The sequence below is a fragment of the Monomorium pharaonis genome, chromosome 11 (assembly GCF_013373865.1).
Source record: "Monomorium pharaonis isolate MP-MQ-018 chromosome 11, ASM1337386v2, whole genome shotgun sequence".
In the NCBI taxonomy this organism is placed as follows: domain Eukaryota; kingdom Metazoa; phylum Arthropoda; class Insecta; order Hymenoptera; family Formicidae; genus Monomorium; species Monomorium pharaonis.
Genome location: NC_050477.1, coordinates 3,877,781 through 3,899,474, shown reverse-complemented (window position 1 = coordinate 3,899,474; position 21,694 = coordinate 3,877,781). Strand labels below are relative to the sequence as shown.

General features: G+C 45.1%; 2 protein-coding genes across 2 annotated transcripts in view; one reads left to right on the top strand and one right to left on the bottom strand.

Annotated features, from left to right (window-relative positions):
- Positions 1–21,694, top strand: part of LOC105835640 (LIM/homeobox protein Lhx9) — a 174,204-nt gene that overhangs the window by 35,780 nt on the left and 116,730 nt on the right. Inside the window, exon 2 of the mRNA XM_028191443.2 lies at positions 10,546–10,584. The gene's annotated coding sequence lies outside the window, so the exon portion shown is untranslated. The remainder of the gene's footprint in view (positions 1–10,545; positions 10,585–21,694) is intronic.
- The window catches only part of LOC105834084 (protein spaetzle 5), a 131,534-nt gene that overhangs the window by 90,131 nt on the left and 19,709 nt on the right, over positions 1–21,694 (bottom strand). The gene's annotated exons all lie outside the window — the stretch shown is intronic.

The window sequence follows — 21,694 nt, the reverse complement described above, 5'->3', positions numbered from 1 at the left end:
CTCTACCTCGTCTCTCGCGTCCGCCCGTCTCCAACCCCTCTTTCGTCTCTTCTCTACTACCTCTCCCTCTTCCTCCTCCTCCTCCTTCTCTACCACCACCTCCTCCTCCTCCTCCTCCTCCTCCTCCTCCTTCTTCCTCTCTTGCCGCCACTGCTAATTACTATTTTTAAAACATTAAAAGTAAAGTTTGTTAAATGAGTGGGAGTTAATTATGAAGCTACCGGGAGAGGCCGGAGGTAATTGGAGCGAACGACAAACAAAGGCTCGTACCTACGGCCACGGACTACAGCTACACTCAGCCGCGGTAGGCAGGCGGGTGGGCCACCTACTACCTACTTTATTTTCGCGGAGAATTTCTGATCCATTCGCCATCGTTAATCCCGGCCACTCGTCCTCGTCCGCGCGCACGGAGCTCTTTCATTCGTCCTGCCAATTACGAGAGCTCGAGGCGAATGTCGAACCGGTTAAATTGCGAGGCTCCTCCGCAGCCCAAGGCGAGGGCTGCACACGCGAGAGAGTGTGTCCCCGTGTGCAGACTGCGCGACTGCGACGCAACCCCGCGCGCGCGCACCCGTTCCCAATCCCATTCCCATTCCCGTGCTCGTGCTCGTGCCCGTGCCCGTCGTGCCCCCATGCTCGTACCCGTTCCCATTTCTATTCCCGTGCCCGACCACATCTCGCGGAGGAAAGAGGGACTAAACTCTCTCTCTCTCTCTCCCTCTCTCTCTTCTTCGGGCTTCTCTCGGTTCTCCTCTCCGGGGTAACCCCCGCCTGTATGCATAATACAGCCTTTCCTACAGCTTTCCGCTTATTAACACGCGATTCATTAATCGCGAACTTGTGGTCGACGCTCGTGACCAAACGATACTGAAAATACGTAACGGCACCAACCAAAATGCGGCCCCTGTCTAATACTCGAATTGACATCGAATCAAATTTTATTCGCGAAAACACGCAATCTCGCGATCGCACCGCGTCTCAATGATTTATCGACAATTTATTGTAAGTAGATTACGTGACTTGCGTAGGTTTTAAGTAGACTTAAAAATCCGATTTCTAGCGTTTCTATAATCAACCGGAATAATGAACAATTAACATCGGACCGTGTAATTTTTCCGAACATTTTCCTCTCGCTACGCGGGTGTACGGTTTCCGTGCTACCGTCGGAAAAAAAAAGAAGGAAAAAAGAAAGAAAGAAATGGCGCCGACCGTCGCATTAGCGAATATTAGGCGGGTCTCGCGGTAACTTACGGGCCAATAAGTTTTTTTAAGGTATCGCGTTTCATGCCATTTGCGTGCGCGCGCGCGCAAGAGAGGGAAAGAGAGAGAGAGAGAGAGAGAGAGAGAGAGAGAGAAGGAGGTGGTGTATCTCCGACGAAATCAAATAACGTGCCGGCGCGCGCGCGCACGCAAGGTTTGAGTTTTACGGTTATTAATTAACCGATACCAGATTTCTGCATTAGCGCTCCGTCCCCGCTAATGCATGGAATACAAGTACCGGGGATAATGTGTGTCCTTTCCGCGGCGGATAGATACGCCCGATACGAAGATACATCCGCGTATCAACAAAGAGCCGGGGATGCGCGCGGCATTGGCGTATTACTCTCTCTTCTATGCATATTATCTTTCATTACACACTCGGAAATACACTCATTTCGCGTAACTCCTTGTTTTAAGACCGCCCGTTCTAAAAACAGGATAGTATAGGATGTCCTCGGAGGCTGAATTTCATTCTTTCGAACCGGCATTATATTCGCGTTTGATTCGTGGTCGTCCGCTCGCGAGCGTAGACGACCAACGCTAACGATACCGTTAACAGTGACGAGGACGGCTAAGAGGGGGGCCGGGAACGGGCGGGAAAGGAGAGACCATGTCGTCATAAATCCTGAACGCTCCGTTAGTAAGACGTTTCTCACGCTGCTGTTGATCTGGCGAGATCAAAAGAAAGAGACAGCTACGTTGTCGCGGAGAGAAGTGGCGATGTAAATAGAAACCTCTTTAGGGGCATAACTCGGCGCACGCCGTCTGTGAAAGACGTATGGCATCGGACGACGAGGGGCGTCGCCGGAGCGTGCGTTCGGTGTCTCCGTAACCGGCTCTGACGGATAGCGCCGGAAATAGCGAAAGGGATAGGCGCGACGACGGGCCATCGTCGGACGCGTAGCGAGCGTGGAGCAACAGCGTCGATCTCTCGCACCCCGTCTGGGAATCTCATCGTTGCGTCCTAACGTTGCGAGGGCCTTTTATTTCTTACTTCATTCAGTCGGTCACAATGCAGGCCATTAATCCCCCGTATTTTATGAGATGGAAGTGGGGTGGGGGAGAGGAATACCACGCGAATTTGTCAAGCAACGGACTCGCAAAAAGTCCACGTTCACATACGTAAATCTAAGAACTTTCGCATCCGAATTCGACGAGGCAGGAAAAGAGTATTAAAACATTATCGACGCGGAGAAAGATGGTTAGCAAGTTGGATAGCGGGATGGAAAATCGAAGGGGGACGGGATGCGAGGAATAAAGTCGCTATTCGGGATTATTTACTAAACACAACGACAGGGAACAGGCGCGCCGACCTACACATCGGCGTTCTTCTTTATCGAACGGCTCTCGGATGCGCCGTATTTGGAACTATCGAACTTTAAAATAGACGCTCGCCGCAAACGTTTTCGCGGTGACTTCGTGCCGGGCGCGGAGATAGGGGGGGAAAACGAATCAATGTAGATTCTGTAAAAACAAAGTGATTAATTAAATGACACAAGATACCCCTATCGCGCGAGACATTTGTTCTTCACATTCCTAACCGTTTATTTTCTCCCGCTGAATCGAAGAGTTGCTGTGTTAAGATCGCAAAATGCCATCGAAATATCTCCATTATGGAGAAACGCGTATTTTCAGTAAGGCGAAATTGTAATACGCTTGCTGAATACAATTGATCTATCATGGGGGGGAAGAAAAAACCCAGAGAGGATTTTGCGGAATAGCAATTTCCAAACCTGCCAAGACACGCAACACAACTAAACGTTACCAATCTGGCGAAATCATTTATCACTAGCATGTCCGAGGCATTATACGGTATGTGCAAAACCATCGGGCGAGGAGGAAGGGCAAGAGGCGAACGAACGGACATTGGGTTGTGTGATGGACACTCAATTACTTTATGTGCCGGCAGCTAAAAATAACTGCATATATCGCGCCAGCATTGCGCAATGTGCCCACTTCTCTCGAAAAGAGTAACAGTAAACATGTCTAAACCAATCCGAAGCGTTCCTTAACCTAACAATTCCCACGGTAATACTTCTCGGATTAATATCAATTAATAATTTATTATTATTAACTATTAGAAACTTTTATACACGTTTATGTAATAAATATCTTCGTGAGGAGATTGTATACTTTTAGTTTATCAAAATTAGCTGCGCTACAACAAAACAAGACGATGGTAGATAGGAAGCGAAAGAGGATAAAAATATTGAGCCAATGTGCGGTTTTGCTAATAACTGGAGGAAATAAATATGCTTGCCGCGAGAGTGCGACGTCAAAATCGCGTAACGTGTGATTTCCATGGAAACACAGAATCGTCACGATGCAACGCGGCGCGGTGGTTGTTTTACGAGTCTGTTTTTCGTCTATGCTAATATACGACTATGACGATCGTAATCGTTTCCATCCCTACTGCCAGCTCCCTTCCTCTTCCTCCCCGGTCCGATATTATCCAATGGGCTTGTAGATACTTTAGAGTTTTCGCGAGCGCTTCAAAGTAACTTTCTGAGGATTTAACGAGTTCGCCGCGAGCACCGACGCCGCTCTTATATTGTCTTCCGACTGTAAAAAAAAAAAAAAAACGCCGCTGCTCTCGCATCATTTGCTCGTAATAATTCCTTAAAAGTTTCCAAATCATTCCGTAAAGTCCTCACATAACGATCCCCCTCCCTCCCCTACGGCTCATAAATAATATATTTGATTATTGAGTAAGAGGCACAAAAATTTCTTTGCCCCGTACTTACCGGGGAAGAGTCACTCGCGGCCGAAAACAATGAGTTCTCGCTACGTCCCCCTAAGACAAGGGGAAGGAAAATCTCGACGCGGCGCGTCTTTTTAATTACATAAATTTACACGAAGCCGTTCTCCGAACGCGGAGCCGTCAGAATTCTCCGAACAAGGAAAGCCAGGTGGAAAGGAAAAGCAGTGGCACGCGAATCCTGGCCCTTTCGCCTCTTCTACCCCTCCTCCCTCCTCCTCGTCTGTCGACCGTCGCAATTTGCCTGTTTTCCTCGCGCCGTTGCAGCCCTCGTAGGGAAGTGCTATCCCTGCTCGCTGACTCTTATTTCACGGGTGCAATATAACCGCGAACATAATCTCGAGACAGCGAGAATAATTCCTGCAACGAGGTTAATCAAAGCGTGTATATGCAACGTAGATACGTATACCGAGTGTTTCGGAACCGCACCAATCAGCCATAGTTTCCGCGCGGGGAAAGTAAAAAATTGCCACATTGATCGATTTACAAATCCCCGTTTTAATTTTGCTCATACATTTACACGCGTATACCCGCGAGACAATGTCCGAATGAATTAGAGCTAATGAGCTTCTGTAAGGAACATACGCGTCGTTAAATAAAGAACGATGCATCATTTTCAAATCATAATTACTCGGTCGGGGAGAAAGACGCGGGGGCGGAATGAGGCACCGCGTAGAACAAACGTATACGACAAGGGGGTGTTTCCCCCTCTGCGCCCCCTTCCTCGGGGGCATTGTATCCCAGGGGCCGTTATTCAGAGGAACCGGCTCGATTTGAGAGCCGCGGCGATGCAGCTGGCATTTAGCAGGCATTCAATTAAATATTGATCCAGCTCCGTTTAGCGCCGGTAAACAATTATGCACGCTAATTAATGCCCCGGCGTTGTCGGCGCAATCGAACCGAATCGTCCTCGAATACGGCGCATTCGGCTCGTCGTGGATCATCGATCTCCACGGGATATACGTTCTTCTCTGCGGCCGAGCCGCTCGATCCTAATTAACATAGGAATATCGATCGCGAGGAATCGAGAAACGGTAGGCGAACGGGCGACTTTGATATGAAATATGAATAACGTGAAACAAGAGTGACTTGGGAGAAAGAGAGAGAGAGAGAGAGAGAAAGGCAACAATAATTTTTAAAAGGCATTACGGATGAAGTGCTTTGAGAGTGAATAAATAATTAATCAAATGTCTTACGTATCAAGGAAATAATATAAAAGGCAACATCTTCGTCTTCCACCTTGTGCATTATCGTTACGGAACGTTGCTACGAAATAAAATTGCCAATCCGAGAAAAATGTATGGTCTCTCTTCTTAAACTGCTTTCCGGTAAATGCGCCCCCCGTAAATTTGACAAACGCATCTCCAACATGCCGCAACTAACTCGAAACGACGGCACGTGTAGGAACGTGCGAGCGCGTAACAACCGGCGGCTCCCTTCGACAATTTTGTCTGCAAGGATACTAATTTCGTAACGTCTTCGTCTAATCATCCTAAAGGTCTCGCGGTGTGCGTGTCCCGTCGGCGGCACAACGAGCGTGACGAGCAAGGGCGAGAGGGGGAGGAGGGGGAGGGGGGAGGTATAGAGGGCGGAGAGAGGAGGAGATGCGCAACTAGCGAGAGAGCCCCGGTATAATTAAAACAGCGCCGAGGAGAGTCTACGAGAAGAGACAGACACCGTGCTGATTTCATTAAACGTCTTACCTCGGCGCAGCCTGCTCTCTGTTTAGTTCGGGACCTTTCGAGGCTTTCATTTCGTTTGCCCGCGTCGAAGAGAAAAACCGGCAAAAGTATGAGACGCGAGGATTACGTACCACGCGACAATTCTCGAGGCCCTAATGCCCGTTTCCGTACAAATTGGAAATCTGCCGCCGTTAAATTTTCATACGGAATTTCGAGGAAGAGCGTCGAATTTGTTCACCGAAGGGGAGAAGGTACGGCGAATATTGTTTCAACACAAACCGTCGCATTTTTTTTTTTTGAAAAAGAAAATCTCTAACGCACATCAGTTTCAAAACGAAGTTAACGCCATTATTCCTTAACTTTCCGATTACTGAGGTCTATTGTAGCGATTGCTCGATTACATGGCATGCGTGTAAAATCATTAACCGGCAGATACGCGCCATTTACGATCACGGCGCATCCAATTATAGGTTGTCAATCGCAGGGCGCCACGGCTCCAATCTACAGCCCTTCGCATGTACGAGATGACACGGTCTGTTTACAGATTCTAATAATCCGCCGGGCGATTCCAGCGATAAATTACGCCGCCTCGTAAAATCCCTGCCAGGAGATCTCGACGCGCCTCCGCCAAAGTTCCTTGACTGTTTACACGTTTACCAGTGCGCGCGCGCGCGCGCGCGCGCACGTCTTTAGCGAGCAGTTTTAGCAGCGGCGTCCGGGTAGCGCGCGTCGAAAGGGATCGTTTAAATCAGGCATTAGAACTGTGTCGCGAGTAAAGATGTGCGAAGATGCGGGCAAAAGAGACGCGTGTCCGTGTCCACTGGCTCGCGAAATTCCACGGCACACAGCTGCGACAAGAACAAGTTGCTCCTTAATGAATTTCTCAGCGGGCGCCCTTCGAAAATTCCCACGAGGGGCTCACTTAAACCCGCGGATCTCATCGACGTTCTGATTTACGCGTCGCGATCTCCGATCTTCCTACAAAATGCCGAACGACGCGATGGAAAGAAATAACAACCCTTTCCCTCCTCTCTTTCTCTCCTCCGTCCTAAGAGTCCTCCCTTTATTCGCGCCCGGAGCATAAATAATCCAAGCAAATTTATAATGACAATTACCATAAAAATTGTCACACAATAAAATATTCGGAGAAATTTACGGCTGGAGCCCCGAGCGGGATTTTCTGAGAGCTCCGGAGAGGGAGGCCACGCAATTCCCTTCGCCCTCTGCGCCATCCTCCCCGCCCCCGTCCCGGGCTCCGCACGTGAGCGCAGAACTTTACAGCCAATTATTTTATACGCCGCTTTATTGTGGCCATATCTTGTCTCCCGAAAGTTCCACGATTGGGATCTACGAATCGAACGCGGCGAACAACTCGATTATTTCTCACCGCGAAATATTTCATAAAAACGATTCACAGACGAGTTTTATCAAACGGTGTATCGCTGTATAAATTAATATATTTTCCGTAGAATACACAACAAGTTTATACTAATTTATAATTTGTAATCCCCCTTTTTTTTTTACTTAATTCACGACTGAGTAATTACACGTAAAGCTCAGTCCTTTGTATATTAGATATTTCTACAACTACGTATATACTATGTATTTACGTGAAATACTTTATTATAACGCTCTGGCCATTAATTACTTAGCCAAAGAAGTCCTGTGCTGCGCGCGCGGGAGCCTTCGTTAACGTTAAATACGTCCCTGGCGCGTTAGTGTAAATCAAGCAGTGGTAGTCTCTTCTCTTTCTCTCCGTAGATCAGGGGTAAACGCGAGGGCGGGGTAAAGAGTGCAAAGGGGCCAGGAAGGGGCAGCTAAATGATCTCATTAGCACATTCCTGGCTGGCCGCCTCTTCCATGTGTCAACCGAACTCAGCTTACCCTACGAAATTGTTCGGGACGACTTAACTGTCGCGTAAATAATCTTCTGCTTGGGTGCCGGCCCTAACGAACGCCGAATGTTTAACGAAGACGCCTCGATACGAGCGATATCGATTTTTTTTTCACCCGCCGCCAACCGCCCGTCACGCTATTCGTTGGAGAAGTTTTATACCGATCAAATTAGCCTTTCTTATGTTTGACGTTCGCGTAATAGATAATAATCGATATTCTACTTGGATAGTGGCCTCAGTACACTTCTGGAATCTTTTAACAATGCGGTCGTGTATACTGAAGCGCAAGTCAACTGTCCTGTTCGCGGGATAAATTCTAAAAATAAGATTGTTAGAGAAAGCACTGGCGGAACAATATGTAGACACCTGTTTGGACACGCGGGAATATATAAACGAACGACGTCCATTTGCACCGATGCGGAAGACTTTAAGGGTGGGCAATGTGCAGGCAACCAAAATAAGTAGCTATCCGTCCCACGGTTTCTGATTTTCGGATCTCCACAGCTTCGTTTACTTTTTGTTATTCGCTTTTGTATGCACATTACGTTACATTAAAAAGATGAAAAATCCAAATCCATAAATCATCAAGACATAAAAGGAAGAAAAGCGACTTTATCGAATCGGTGTCTGAAATCGTTGTCATCTTTCTATCTTTCGTTTTCTTCAGACATTCACGAACAATCTTCCTCTCCTCTCTCTCTCTCTCTCTCTCTCTCTCTCTCTCTCTCCCTCTCTCTCTCTCTCTCTCTGTCTAAATAAGTCCGCACACGTACGCGAGAAACATTCAGCGTTCTATAGCGCGGCGCTAGGCGGATTTAATCCTAGCAAATTAATTCCATTTTCTCGGAGCATCGCGCATTCTCTGTGTTTCGTCCTTCATCAGCTCGGCTATGTGCAGCCAGCCCTTTCCCTTGGTATGCCCGCCCTCCCCCCTTCGACCTTCTCTACCGCCGAGTCCTAGGACTCGGTGCCTTGCCGAACCACCCCCGCAGCCGCCCCTCGTCGAAAAGCTATACTCGAGCCGGTCTACAAGGAATTGTTAATTGCTCGTGCAGCGCCAATTTGCATAAATCAATTTTAAATCAACTCTCCGGCCTGCGAAGAGTGCGCGCGGGGCGTCTCTCGCGGGCTGGAAACGCACAGGATATGCACAGGTGCCCGACGAGACGCGACGAGATGCGGCGCGACGCGACGCGACGCGACGCGACGCGATACGACGCCAAGCCGAGACGTCGCGCCGTACCGTTCGTGCGAACAACTTAGGGCCCACAGGCACACAAAATGCGCATAGCACAGGATAAAGTCAATGCGCATCCAGCATAAAATTCATTTACATACAGGATGCTCATTGTTTCTAATATCCAGCGGTAAGGTACTACGGCATTTTGCGTACTTCAGCCTTCAATTTTCAACACGCTGGGCGTCTCGAACGGTACCATCCGAGGCGTCGATATGCGTGCGCGATCGTGCCGACTCACCTCGACCTGCGTGTTCGAGTTTGCACGCGGTCGAACAGAGAGTAACCTCCCCCGATGGTGTATCGAACCGAACCGACGCAACGCGACGCGACGGCGGGGGCGAAAAAGTTCCGCGGAGTGACAACGGCGTATCGCGTGACCGAGGGACGAGAAGCGAGCGAGCGAGCCAGCGAAAGAAGGGACGTGGAATTTCAATGGCGCATAAAAATGAGATGTTTAGATGAAAACGAGAAGATAAGCGGACACGGGAGAACGGACGGCGGCCATTTAAATTGTAATTTTCAGTGCGAGTTCTATACGAGAGATCGCGTGTCCGTAATGTATGCGCATCTCAAGACGTTCCACGTTTGCACAGCGGTGTATACGTACGTGTATACCGTGCCAGGGTGTGTCGTCGTCGTCGCTGGACAACGCGCCACGAAAAACTAGCCGGCTTACGTAACCTTGATCGAATTTGCTGCCTTGCCATTCGCTCTGTTTGATTAAAAGAACGGCCTGCGATTTTATTTTTTATCATTGCACTCGTACTAGGTATAATGTTATTAAAACGTCATTTTCACGTTTGCCCCGCGTGGGGCAGACGGGAAAATAAAATTCTTCCATTGCGCCATTCAAGATCGGAAGGCAGGACATATCAAATTATACGATTTTCTTATAACGGCCTACGACACTTGACTTCGTGCTACGGCACGTTTGTCGCGCGAAATTGAGTTCTCGATCGGATTATTGGGAGTTTTAGTAGGTTTGAAACATGCAAAGCAAAAGACGGTGAAGTACCGAGCCCAGCAGACCATTACTCGAAAGAGAGCGGCTTGTTTAAAGAAACATACCCCGTGGAACGATGCCCCTGGGTATAACGCGAGGGGCTGATCGCTCGTGTCACCCGCGATTATGGCGTCCCAAGACTGACTGCAGTACGTCACGCAGAATGCATGAATGTAAAAAAATTATTCGAAAGAGAAAGAGAGAGAGAGTCTCACTTGTTTTCGCGCGAAGGAAAAAAAAAGCGTTCCTTTAATTTAGATATTCCCGGATAAAGATATCCTCGCCATAATTATACGTATGTTTAGAGCCACGTGCGAGGAAAATTATATACGCGCGCCTAAGGTGGCTGTTTTACAAGAAATGCGCTTAGAAATATGTATGAAATGAGCATACATAATAATATGATACGGAAATCACTCGGAAATAACAGGGAAGTGACACGGTAATAACTTGGAGATACAGCGCGGCGCAATATGTAAATGATATATAGGAGCGAGAATGACATGAGCATTCTTTTAAATAGCTTAGAAGTTAGAGATGATATATAAAAAACGTGACGTAGCTCGATATTGATAAAATATCTTCCGACACGCTATCTGTGTGCGTGTTTTATTAATACGTTATTTAAGAACAGTTTATTACCTCTCTTTCTATATCATACAATATTCAGAATATTCCAAATTTATATGAGTAATAATTGATTGCAGGTGATCGAGCATGTGTGGAGGTTCCTTTGCCTAACTTGGGTGAGTGAATTACATTCTTATTACATTATGCATGCAATTAATTTATCCGAAATCCGATAGCGCTAATTGATCTACCGTTAAACGATACTTTGCGATTAATAATTTCTTCGTCCTCCCTCCGCTTTTAAGTAAATGAATAAGCGTGACAAAATTGCATTACAAGATTTCGCAATTTTGAATTTCGCAGATTAATATTTTCCTCTACTGTAAGGATTAAATTATTCAGCGAAGAAATCACTTCATGGCGCGCGTGGCGCATTCCCGCACTACAGTAGGGTTGCTTCGTATAATATACGGCCGAGGCAGGTATTTGTATCTGTAACAGTAATTACTAGAGCGCGCAGATACATTCTCGGCAGAATTAATCGCGTGAGTATTGATCAATTCTCAGGAAATGTAAAGTCGCTTATACGCGCGGGTCTCTGATGTAACAGCGTGGAATACGTTTAATCCTCTCATGGCAATTTTGTAACAATCTTTTAATCATTAAAAAGAACCTAAACATCTATCCTAGATCCCTATCATCCATAGTGTATAACGAATTAAATACATTGCTATTGCTAAAGTTTAGTGTATTGCGCTTCGTATGTAATCACGTTTTATAGAATTTTTCTCTTACGTCAATGAGAGAAACCGCCACATCGATGAAGAACATCAGACATTACGACGTCATTGTTCCGCATAATTAATTTTGTACAATTCTCGATTGTTCTTGCGCGACGACAGCGATGACGACGACGACGACGACGACGACGAGGACGAGGACGAGGACGATGAGGACGAGGATGAGGACGACGTTTCATCGCGACGCGCTGCGCCGCGGCACGCAGGGCGGCAAACTTGCACGATTGTTTTGAAACGAAAGTAAATTTAATTTACCGGCTAATTATCGCCCGTGCAAAGTTCTGAATTAAACTTGTAATTGGCTTTCGCTTGATTCGAAGAAATTGTACTAAGCCACCCTTCCACCCTCTTCTTCGCTCCCTTTGCTTCTCTCTCTCTCTCTCTCTTTCTCTCTCTTTCTCTTTCTCTAGGCACCCATCCCCATCCTACTACGAGACATTCTATGTAATCTCCTGCATACATAGATGTGTATGTGTATCGATACGCACGCAAGGGAAACCTAGCCCAACCTAACCATCGTAGGTCTTATCGTATGCCAAACTAAGCACTGTACACGTTAAGCTTAGTATAAGCCTATCTTTGGCAATTATTCTTGACAAACAGATTGTGAAAATGATACTTTTTGATGTATACGTTTGTTAACCTTTCTATATGAGCGACTGACTGTTCAATGCGAATAATGCATCTTGTTTTTGTAAATTGAGAACGAAAAACAAAATACAACACTTGCAAATTCTAAACAATATCTTTGGCATTTGAAAATGACCCAAAAATATAGACAATGTCGGTCAATTATGACTGCCAACGTGTTCCAACTATTTGCAATTAAACCTCACAGATTGTTTTTGGACAAAATAGCACTGTATTAATCCTTTGGTTGAGTCGTCAAAGCCAAATTGCTACTTTATCACGGTTAACGGGAATTTACACGATTAAAAAAAAAATTGCAACTCAAATTTCGAGTAAATAGTTTTTAAACATCGAGCAGATTTAATATTAACGTAGAGAAGTTTGCACTATTGCAAATACCGCCCCTAGAATACAGCCTTTCAATAAAGCTTCGCCTATTTTATTTTCTGTTGACTAGTACCATAATAACGCTTCTGTAATTGCGTTTCTAAATTTCGCAAATAAAATAAATTTTTTAATTTTGCCTGCGCAAAGACTTCGTGCAAGCCTTCCTAATTTTTCTGGAAAACCGTTAAAGATACTGGGTTTCCTTTTGAGGGACAAAAGAACGCGCTGGGAAACGGTACAAAAGCTTAATTACTCGGCTATTCGAAAAACGGTTTGCAAAGGTATTTTAAAATTCTTAGAAGAGAGTACTGACACACGCACATATACACGCACATACGCACGCACGCAGAGCGCGCACTGTATTCGGTACAGTTTCTCGAATAATTCACCATATTATATATTTTTTTAATGATAATATAAGTTAGTGCGTGCGCGAACTGTACGCATTGGAGATTATTTCAGTCGACCCTCGAAAAGGTTGCCCACCTCTGCCTTAGATAGGCTACCTTAAATAGCTACAGAGATTTTCATCGCCCATGCGCTATCGTACACGCACACGCAATTGTAGAATTTCACGGTGTACTATGTGGGAAAATGGCTCTTTGTTTAGAATGTACGCAGTACACGTATACACGTGTGTAAGGCAGATACGCTGAAACAGATAAGGGGAGATACGACTCGGCTTAAGGAAGCGGTTAATTACCAGAAGATAGTAAATTGCCAGTAGCACGGACTTGTACTTCGCTTATATCCGAAGAAACCTTTATCCCGATTACAGATACCTGTAAGTAATAATCTTCCGATCGTTTACAAGTTGATTAGCAATAAACGTTCAAAGGAGTTGATTGTCTAGAAAAAAAATGCAAGCGCTACCTTGCTTCGGTCCTTAGGCCAAGTTATAATTTTGCTCAATCTGATCGCGAATGTGATCTAGTTTACTGGGACTGATGCAGTTTATTTGATCTAGCTTGGTTTGATATTGTCAGTATTAATGTACCTTAGCCACATCGACAGTGATCTCATCTCACTTCCTCTAAAATTACGTGGAATGTTAAGTTTCTTATATAATTTTGGCAATTAAAAAATATGTCTAGCGAGTGATGGGGTGGCAAAATCAAGCTACGCATCCGTAAAGTCAAAGATAGCACATACGTGACGTCACAGGACACGTCGCTCAAAGGCCGAGAATGGCCGGAAGTCGTGAAATGGGATTACCTGTTCATACGTATGCGGCCGTTCCGAGGTGATAATTGAATAGATAACCGTCCTCCGCTTCTTCCACCTGGCCACCTCTTCTTCGATTTTCCTTCGTTAGCGAACATACCGGTCCGCGATATCCCATGCGACAGCAAAAAATTCGTCGTAATCGTCAGAGGAGACCGCTCCTAATGTGATAAACTACGTCCACCCATTGAAAATGGTTTGCTTGCCGATTTCTAAGGTCGCGAAGTAGGCGGGGTTTCTCCTTTTTCTGACATCAATTATGTCGCGGCGCAATTTCTAACGGAGGTATTTAAATATAAAATCTAATTTTAAAGAACGTAATCTTTTTAAGTCCACTCTGGGCCAGCTTCCAATCGAGTTAGCCTTGAATGAATTATTTCGGGATAAGGGAGACTAAACACAAGACTAGTCCAGACTAGACGAGTTAACTTGGAATACATTGCTTAAAATTAGGCTAAGCGGGACCAGATTAGATTTAGGCTGTACATCTCGGGCTAGATGCGAGCGGAGTCTACGATAACGCTGATCTTTCGCGAATACGATGGCGATGGAGATAAAAGAGTGTAGCAAGAATCGAAAATAAAAGAACGCGCAAGACCTGTTTCCCCACTAGAGTCCCTTCGCAGGCGTTTAATCACCCAATTAAGAGGATTTTCACGTATGTTAATTAGTCAAAATACATGCGAAGCGTCATTTCTCTTTCCACTGCCGGCACTTAAACTCGGGGCCTCGATTGCACTCAAAGGAGATCAAAAGAAGGCAGGATGTACTACGTGTTTGTGCATACGTGTGTGTGTGCGTGAGAAACAGAAGCGCGTTATACGCACCCAAATATATTCGCTTAATTCGTGCATTTGCGGGCAATGTTGATACATCATTTAGTTTTGAGATTACAGATGCAAAATAATTCTGTTCTTAGAACATCAAGTTTTTCAGACCGACGGAAATTAGGCAGATACACTTACTCCGCTGTATCCTCTGAGTCGTTTCTGAAAAGTCTAATTTCAACATCAGGGAGAGAGGAACATTTTGTAGATGCCATTAAATTGACATCTCGTATATCAGGGAGAAGTATGGCATTGCTCGCGGGAGTCCTCTCTAGTTCGAGCCGAGATTAGCTAACGTGCTCGAATTTTGGCACGAGTGCAATACGGAAGAGATTCCGCGTCTTGTTTTTGCCTTCGTTACCGTCCGTAAGTCCGAAATAATTTTTTTTTTTTAGGCTGATGGAGAAAACGATGTTTATTACCTTCACATGTTGTCCTACTATACAATGCAGAATCTATCGTATAAAAATACAATACAAACGTCGTGAACAATATCGCGTATTTTTTATTTCAGATCGTTAAAATAATTTGTTCCATCAAGATAATAACTCGATAAATTGAATTTTTTTTGAAAAATGCATTTTATCCGATTATTTGAAAAATCATTATCCTCGAAGATTATTCCCCTTCAAACTTTTAATCATTTCCTATTTTTTTGAAACTGTGGTGTAGCTGTCGGGAACTGCAACTGCGGAAGCCTTTCACCATAATCATAATGCCCCGGCAGTGTTAATGAAAAAACGTACTATCGTATTACCAATTACATTGTGATTTTAATGAAACGCAAGAATCAGAAAAAAAGCGCTGACGCATTGCGTCCGGTGCGGTTATTCGAACGGGGAGTCGACTTTTTAATTGAGAGCTTTTTATATTATACGGTTATAAACGCGCGCGGCGCGCAAATGAACTACCCTTTATCGCGCATTGTGCTCGCTTTCGCGTCAAAAGCGAAAATCCGCGGCCGATATCATCCGTCGCCCACGTCCGATCGATTTTCAACATTTAATTATCCGGCGCATCAAAACTGGTCGATAAATCGAATTAAGAAAGTCCGTTTGTACTGATTATTTCCAGTGGCGAGAGCCTGGAATGTCAAATGGATTCGTATATTTTCCCGAATAAACAGCATAATAATTATTTGCAGAGCTGTATAATTATTCGCGCAGCGAATCTCTTTCGAAGCTCACGTTTAAATCCGTTAATCGACAGAAAGAATCTGTTTCCGCCGAAATTATTATAGTCTCCCGTCTCATCTAGCTTATAACTTCAACTTCTTTTTTGAAAGTGACACGGATTGAAAATGGCACGGCTAAGTAATTTGCGAACGCATCGCGACGCTAACTAAACGTGACGTCGCTCGCGCAGCTGCCTGCTACCCGATAAATCTTCTCAACGATGGTAAATTACATGCTTTGCCTAATATTAATTACGGTCATTATTCACGCTCGCATTATTGAGCGTCCACGTGTCCCTATCGTCAAAAACAACGAAACGTAGTCAACGTATCCCTCTATATATCCGCGCGTAATCGTTATCGGGCCAGCCGGACAATCCTTATCAGCGATTCGTACTCGTCGGATATCTCGCGTCCTTCCTACTACCGAGATTCTCCTTCTCCGTCTGCGCACTCGTGCCGTATATTCGAGCACTTGTTAAATCGGTCTTCATCCCTTGTCGGAGATTCGCGTCGTGTCCGTGGATTCTGCGGTAATAACTGGACGCCATTATAAAACCTCCTGAGGGAAACCAACTAAGGGTAGTTCCTCCCTTCTGACTACCCTCTCTCTTCCCCCCCCCCTGACCGCCCTCCCTTCCCGCCGTTCCTTTCTTTCTCCCCTTCCCCGCCGCTCCCCCTTCGCGACGTCCATCCCGTCGTCGTTACTACCAGGATACGGATTATCTCCGTTGACCGACGATATTTCTTTTGCCGCGATTCCACGAGTCTCGTTCTGCCGTTTTCGACGTACGATTTTCCCCAGATCTTTTCCTCCGCGCATCCTTTTTTCCCATCATTTGCCCTCCGGAGGCACCTTTTGCTCCCCTCTCCCCTCTCCATCCCTTTCCTCTCCGTCTCTTCTTGCGCGGTCGCCGCAACCCTTTTTCCCGCAACGAGCCCGGAAGCAGACGCGGAAAAGTTTTGCCCGACGGTTGCAGTCAGTTGTGCGCGCGAGACTCTCCGCTACAGGTGCAAAGGCCCGTCGATGCGAAGGCGATTTTTAACTGATCGTTCCACGGGGACTCTGGACAGAGAATGGGACAGAGCTGCGTGGACACCGAAGATTAATCGAATAGGCTAGAACGATTCCCAAAGGCAAGAGAGAGAGAGAGAGAGAAAGTTCCTAACGTCCGGTAGCGCCGAGTTTGTGAACGCAGCTGTACACGTACGAGTACATGAGCGTCAATACGGACAGCGATACCGCCCAATTTATAGCGGACCGGATTGAAGCGTAATCCCCCTCGTACGGTACGCATGGGGTGCCGCGTAATAATGATTCGAGTGAAAATATAACAAATATAGCCGCTGCTGCCACCGCCGCCGGTACCACCGCGCCGCACTCGAAAATGTCTAAATTAGAGTGAACTTGGTTGAGCCGCCAGCCAACTCGATCAGCCGAGCAACTCAATCGAGCGGCCGAGAACTCAATACGCACGAATAACCAAACGGAACTTTATCCAACGCGATTTCGACGCGCGAAGAAACAAAGCGACGTGCCTATGCGCGTTTCTTTTTCTTTCCTGTTTTTTTTTTTCATTTTTCTTCCCCTCGTGTATCGTTCCCATCGTATCGCGCATAGCTCCGCGCGTAGGAAATCCACCCGTCGCTTTTAAACGCACACTAGCGAGCCTCGTATTAGACGTATTCATAACTAAATTATCGAATCCTTTTTACTCGCGCGCCGAGCATGCTAAACACACCGAGGCCCATATGGGCGAAGGAACGGCCGTCGCGTCGGGATTAAGGGTGCGGTGAGGCGAGGGGGAGGGAGAAGGGGGGGGCCGCCGTTAGGCGGGCGGCAGAGAGGGAGCGGACGAGGCGAGGGTAAAGCACTAATGAGCAAATAAGGCGAAAAAAGGTGAAAATTCATTAGCAGTCAGCTAGCAATGGGCGACGGTGGGAAGGGTTACCGAGAATCGGCGTAACTCTTTTCCTAGTAAAGGACTCCGGGGCTCGACAAAGGACTCTAAAAATAAATATATAATTAAACGTCGCGATAATGAACTTCTTTATGCAGCGTGGCCGCGCGCGGGATACGCGCGCGGACGGGTGCCCTCTTACGAGACCCAACAATCCTCGCTTCTCACACGGAGGTGCAGGTGCCCGCAATCTTTGCGGGGAGAAGTTTATCAGTTAATATGGATCCTCTGCTACGCTCTCGAGAATATGAATCTGTTTGCTCTCCTTCCCAAGAATTGTTTGCCTAAAATTTTGGACCCTTCGCACAACTGACCTCTCTTTGACGCGCATATCCGGCGATGTTTCCGTTCTTCAGTTTGGCCGTTGTCTTGAAAAGCGTTTGAAGTAAACCGTAACGTTGGCATACAAACTTAACAGTTTCTATATCGAGATATTGTTTTTTTTTAGATTTACCTGTTCCTATATATATGTATTTATTACCGGCCCTTCTGTCCTTGCATTTGTCGATTTAATATTAGAAAGTTTTTTTTTCCTGCTTCCTCTAACCATTAATAGAATTTTCATTTGCTTTTAATATCATTCAAATTAATTAAATGAAAAATACACGGTGCGTTTTATTTTTTGTTTACGAGATATGCAAGATTTGCTCTTTCAACACAAATAAATTTTAAACAAAATTAATTCAAATATTATATATATGTATAGAGACATTTCAATAAAATTTCGAAAGAGATACGCTCGATATTTCATCACCGTGATATTAAAAATGCTTTTTCGAGCGTTATGGTCTCATAGAGCGAAGTATAATATTCAGAATGCTCGTTAAGGCCAATGTGACATTTATCTGGTGGACAAGAAGGATGCGGTAAAAACTCTTAATCCTTTCTCGAATAGTATCTTGTTGCTTTAATTCGTCGCGCGCAAGTGCGTAGTATCCTATTGTAACGACCCGCCTGTAATTTAATCTTTCACACCTACGTGAACGTTAATCCCGAGATTATGTCAAGTCGATGTTCAAAAAAAAAAGAACGAGTTCTCTACGATTCTCAAGATGAAGAACAGGAACACCCGCTTGATTACGCTCGATTACCATTAAGCTTTTAGAATTCTCAAAGTCTTTTGTGAATCTTACTTTTGATCTAATATTTTCTTATTAATAAATAATGTTATGAGAAATTATATACGCGCGCCCGCACTTGATTAATATTATATGTAAGTATACAAGGAAGAGTTGCCGAATGCGTACTGCTTAAGGCTTAAATTTCCTTTTAGTATTCACTTTTACGCAAATAAATGCTGGAAATTATATACCTTGTTCAACAATTCAATCCTTCATCAATAACAAATTAACTTGTTATAAACTTTTTTGCGGCATGTTGTGCGAAAAGTACGACTTAAGCAGTCAGTCGTCTAAATCGTACCTGCGAGTCTTTTAAATTATACCGCTTTTAAAAATATCCAATTTATAAATAAAAATAATGAAAAGTATAAGAAATTATTAACTATAAAACTCATTGGTCATAATAATAATAATAATACAACCAGTTGCTCGTCCTATAATAAGAAAAAAATGGTACGTTAATTGAAATAGACAGATATTATTGATCGGAGCGCGTTACTAGATTAACAGAGAAATATTTGATTGCTTCTCACAAAACTGGTGACAAAGTCGTTATCAGGGTTAACGAATCGATTCATTAAGTCGTGCACTTCCCAACCGTGTATCGTAGAGGAAGTGGAAGGGGAAGGTCGAATGCTCGCGGAGAAAGCACAGTACGGCAGCGTAATAAATGCATGGGATTAACGAGGAATAAATAACGAGAGACTGTTAATAATGTCGTACCCTCCTGGTCCCTTTCCTTCGCCCCTTCGCCGCCGATTCCCTCGTTAAGCGACTTATGGTATACCGGGCGACGCGACGGAGGGCGCAGGGAGGTGGGAGTCTCTCGCGTGAGAGACTCGCGAACCAGGAAGTTTCGATGATCATTAAAGACGCATCTTCGACCTACACGCTCGCGATCGGCTACTTAGCAGTACCGTTACGGCCGCATTTGCAAGAATCGGACAGCCGCGAATGGACCATGTGTCTCTCGCCACGGCATGCCGAGTTTCACGGATACGTGCTAATTTTAACAGGATACAAGATTTCTCTCGCTTATTCATTTCGTACAAAAAAAAAGTTACCACGGGTAAGTTTAGATACTTTACATACAACAAGTAGAAAAAAATAATTCAAACGCTACACTCTGGAAAGATCATAACCGCGCAGCTGTCTAAACGATGTTAGATTTCTTCTTTTTTCTTTTTCATTTTTCTTTTGTTTCTTACGTCGATCGAAGAGACATAATCACTCGGTAGTCAAGATATGTTCATGTGACCGCGTAGTCGGGCCTTTTACTGTAATAAACGGCTGCGAACAACGACTTTTAATAGCTGAACGAAAGCATAGAGAGGAAAAGAATGGGGAGGGGAAGGCAGCGTTTCTAGCGTAAAGGTAATTTATTAACGAACGCGTTTGTAATCGCGTGCTCCTTTCACAATGCGCGCACTGGCTGACCCCGCGGGCGAGCACGATGAACGCGCTTAATTAGTGTGCTTAATTAATAATTCTACAGCACCGGCCGCCAGCTCGTTTCTCTCTCGCTCACTCCCTCTCCTTCCTTCTCTACCATCTCTTTTCTCTTTCTTTCTCGCCCCTCTTCTCCTCTCTCTCTCTCTCTCTCTCTCTCTCGCCCTCTTTTTCTATTTTGTGGACTCGAGAAGTGCGTGGAAACGGTCGTTATATCTTCTTTCGATGATTCTTAAGTCATAAATGGAGTCGCGTGGTTTTAAATTCTAATCGCTCTGTCAGAAAAACCGCTCATGATATCTCTCTCTCTTAGAAACTGACGGCCATAATCATAATTGAACTCAACTTGTTATACGATACAGAAGCAGACAATTTCATTATTTTCCTTCTCGAGAAATTGCGATGGTATTCGAGAAAACACAGACACATACACATTCAGGTTTATGTATATATGTAAAGTGTTAATATGGCTAAAATATTCATAGAATAAAGGCTTAAATGTTTGGGAAATTCGATATTTCAAAACAGCAAGATATGAATTTTACTATTGCGATCAATAACAAAGTACCTTCGTGTTTTGCAATTATGGTTCAAAGTGAAACATGCATTATGTTACATTACATTATGCATCTAGTCCGCGCGACGGAACGTTCCCTGTTATGCTTTCCGCCCAGTTAATGTTCCGTGTTACGATTCCGACGATTCTGTATTCTCGAAACAAAGACTTTGTTTGCCGTAACGGAGGCACCCCTGGCTATCGGTCTGGGTTCTTTCCTTATTCGTCCTCAGGAAGTTGCACACATAATCCTCGAGAGGGGAGAAAAGAGGCGGAAACGCGGGGCACGACGACCTCGGAAAACGCATCGTGCACTGTTTCGTAAGAAAACGTTTTATTCTCGATTTTCTAAAATCTTACTTATTCCCGTATTAATTCCCTTATTATTCAAGTAAACTCGAAACACTACTTTGCGATTACGGCGTAAATTAATTTCACAAACGTTTCAAACGAGAATTGATTAAAGTCGCGCGTCTGATCACGTTTGAATACAATGTAGTTATTTTTTTCCCTTCCCTATTTTTTTTATTTTTTTTATTTTTGTACCATTTTGCTCCTGCTTTGTCGCACTGTAACAAGGGACTGAATTTCTAACGCGAGTTTCTAGCACAAAGAGGTCGGTCATTACAGAGTATGTCGGAATTCGGCGGAATCAGGGAAGTCTCGATTTCAGGCAGTGACGACCGTTTGTGTCGGTTTCATATTTCGTTGTTACGCGCGCGAAACACGTACCGTAACCGATTCGCGCGCGGCGAATCGATCTTGCTGGTTGTTTTTACGGGCGGCTCTCTCTCTCTCTCTCTCTCCCAATACGTATCGGCCGCGATTTATTTCGCGCTCGCGAGCCTCCCGCGATATCAACAATGATGGCCGCGACGGCGCGTACTTAAAATGACGCGTTGCAACGAAAAATTAATAAAAAATATGACTGTCGCCGAAGTGTTTACCATTCAAACGTTACAACGCCGGACAATATTGTTCTTCCCGGCGCGCCGCGAAGAGATCGGCAAATGGCTCGTCAAACACAAGACACTTGCGGCGGACGTCGATAAAGCTCGCGCGCGCGGCAGCTCTTCCGTTCGTTTAAAAAAAAAAAAAGGGAAGAAAGAAAAAAAAAGGGAAGGAAGGAAGGAACAATTTCGACGCGGCAGGGCAGG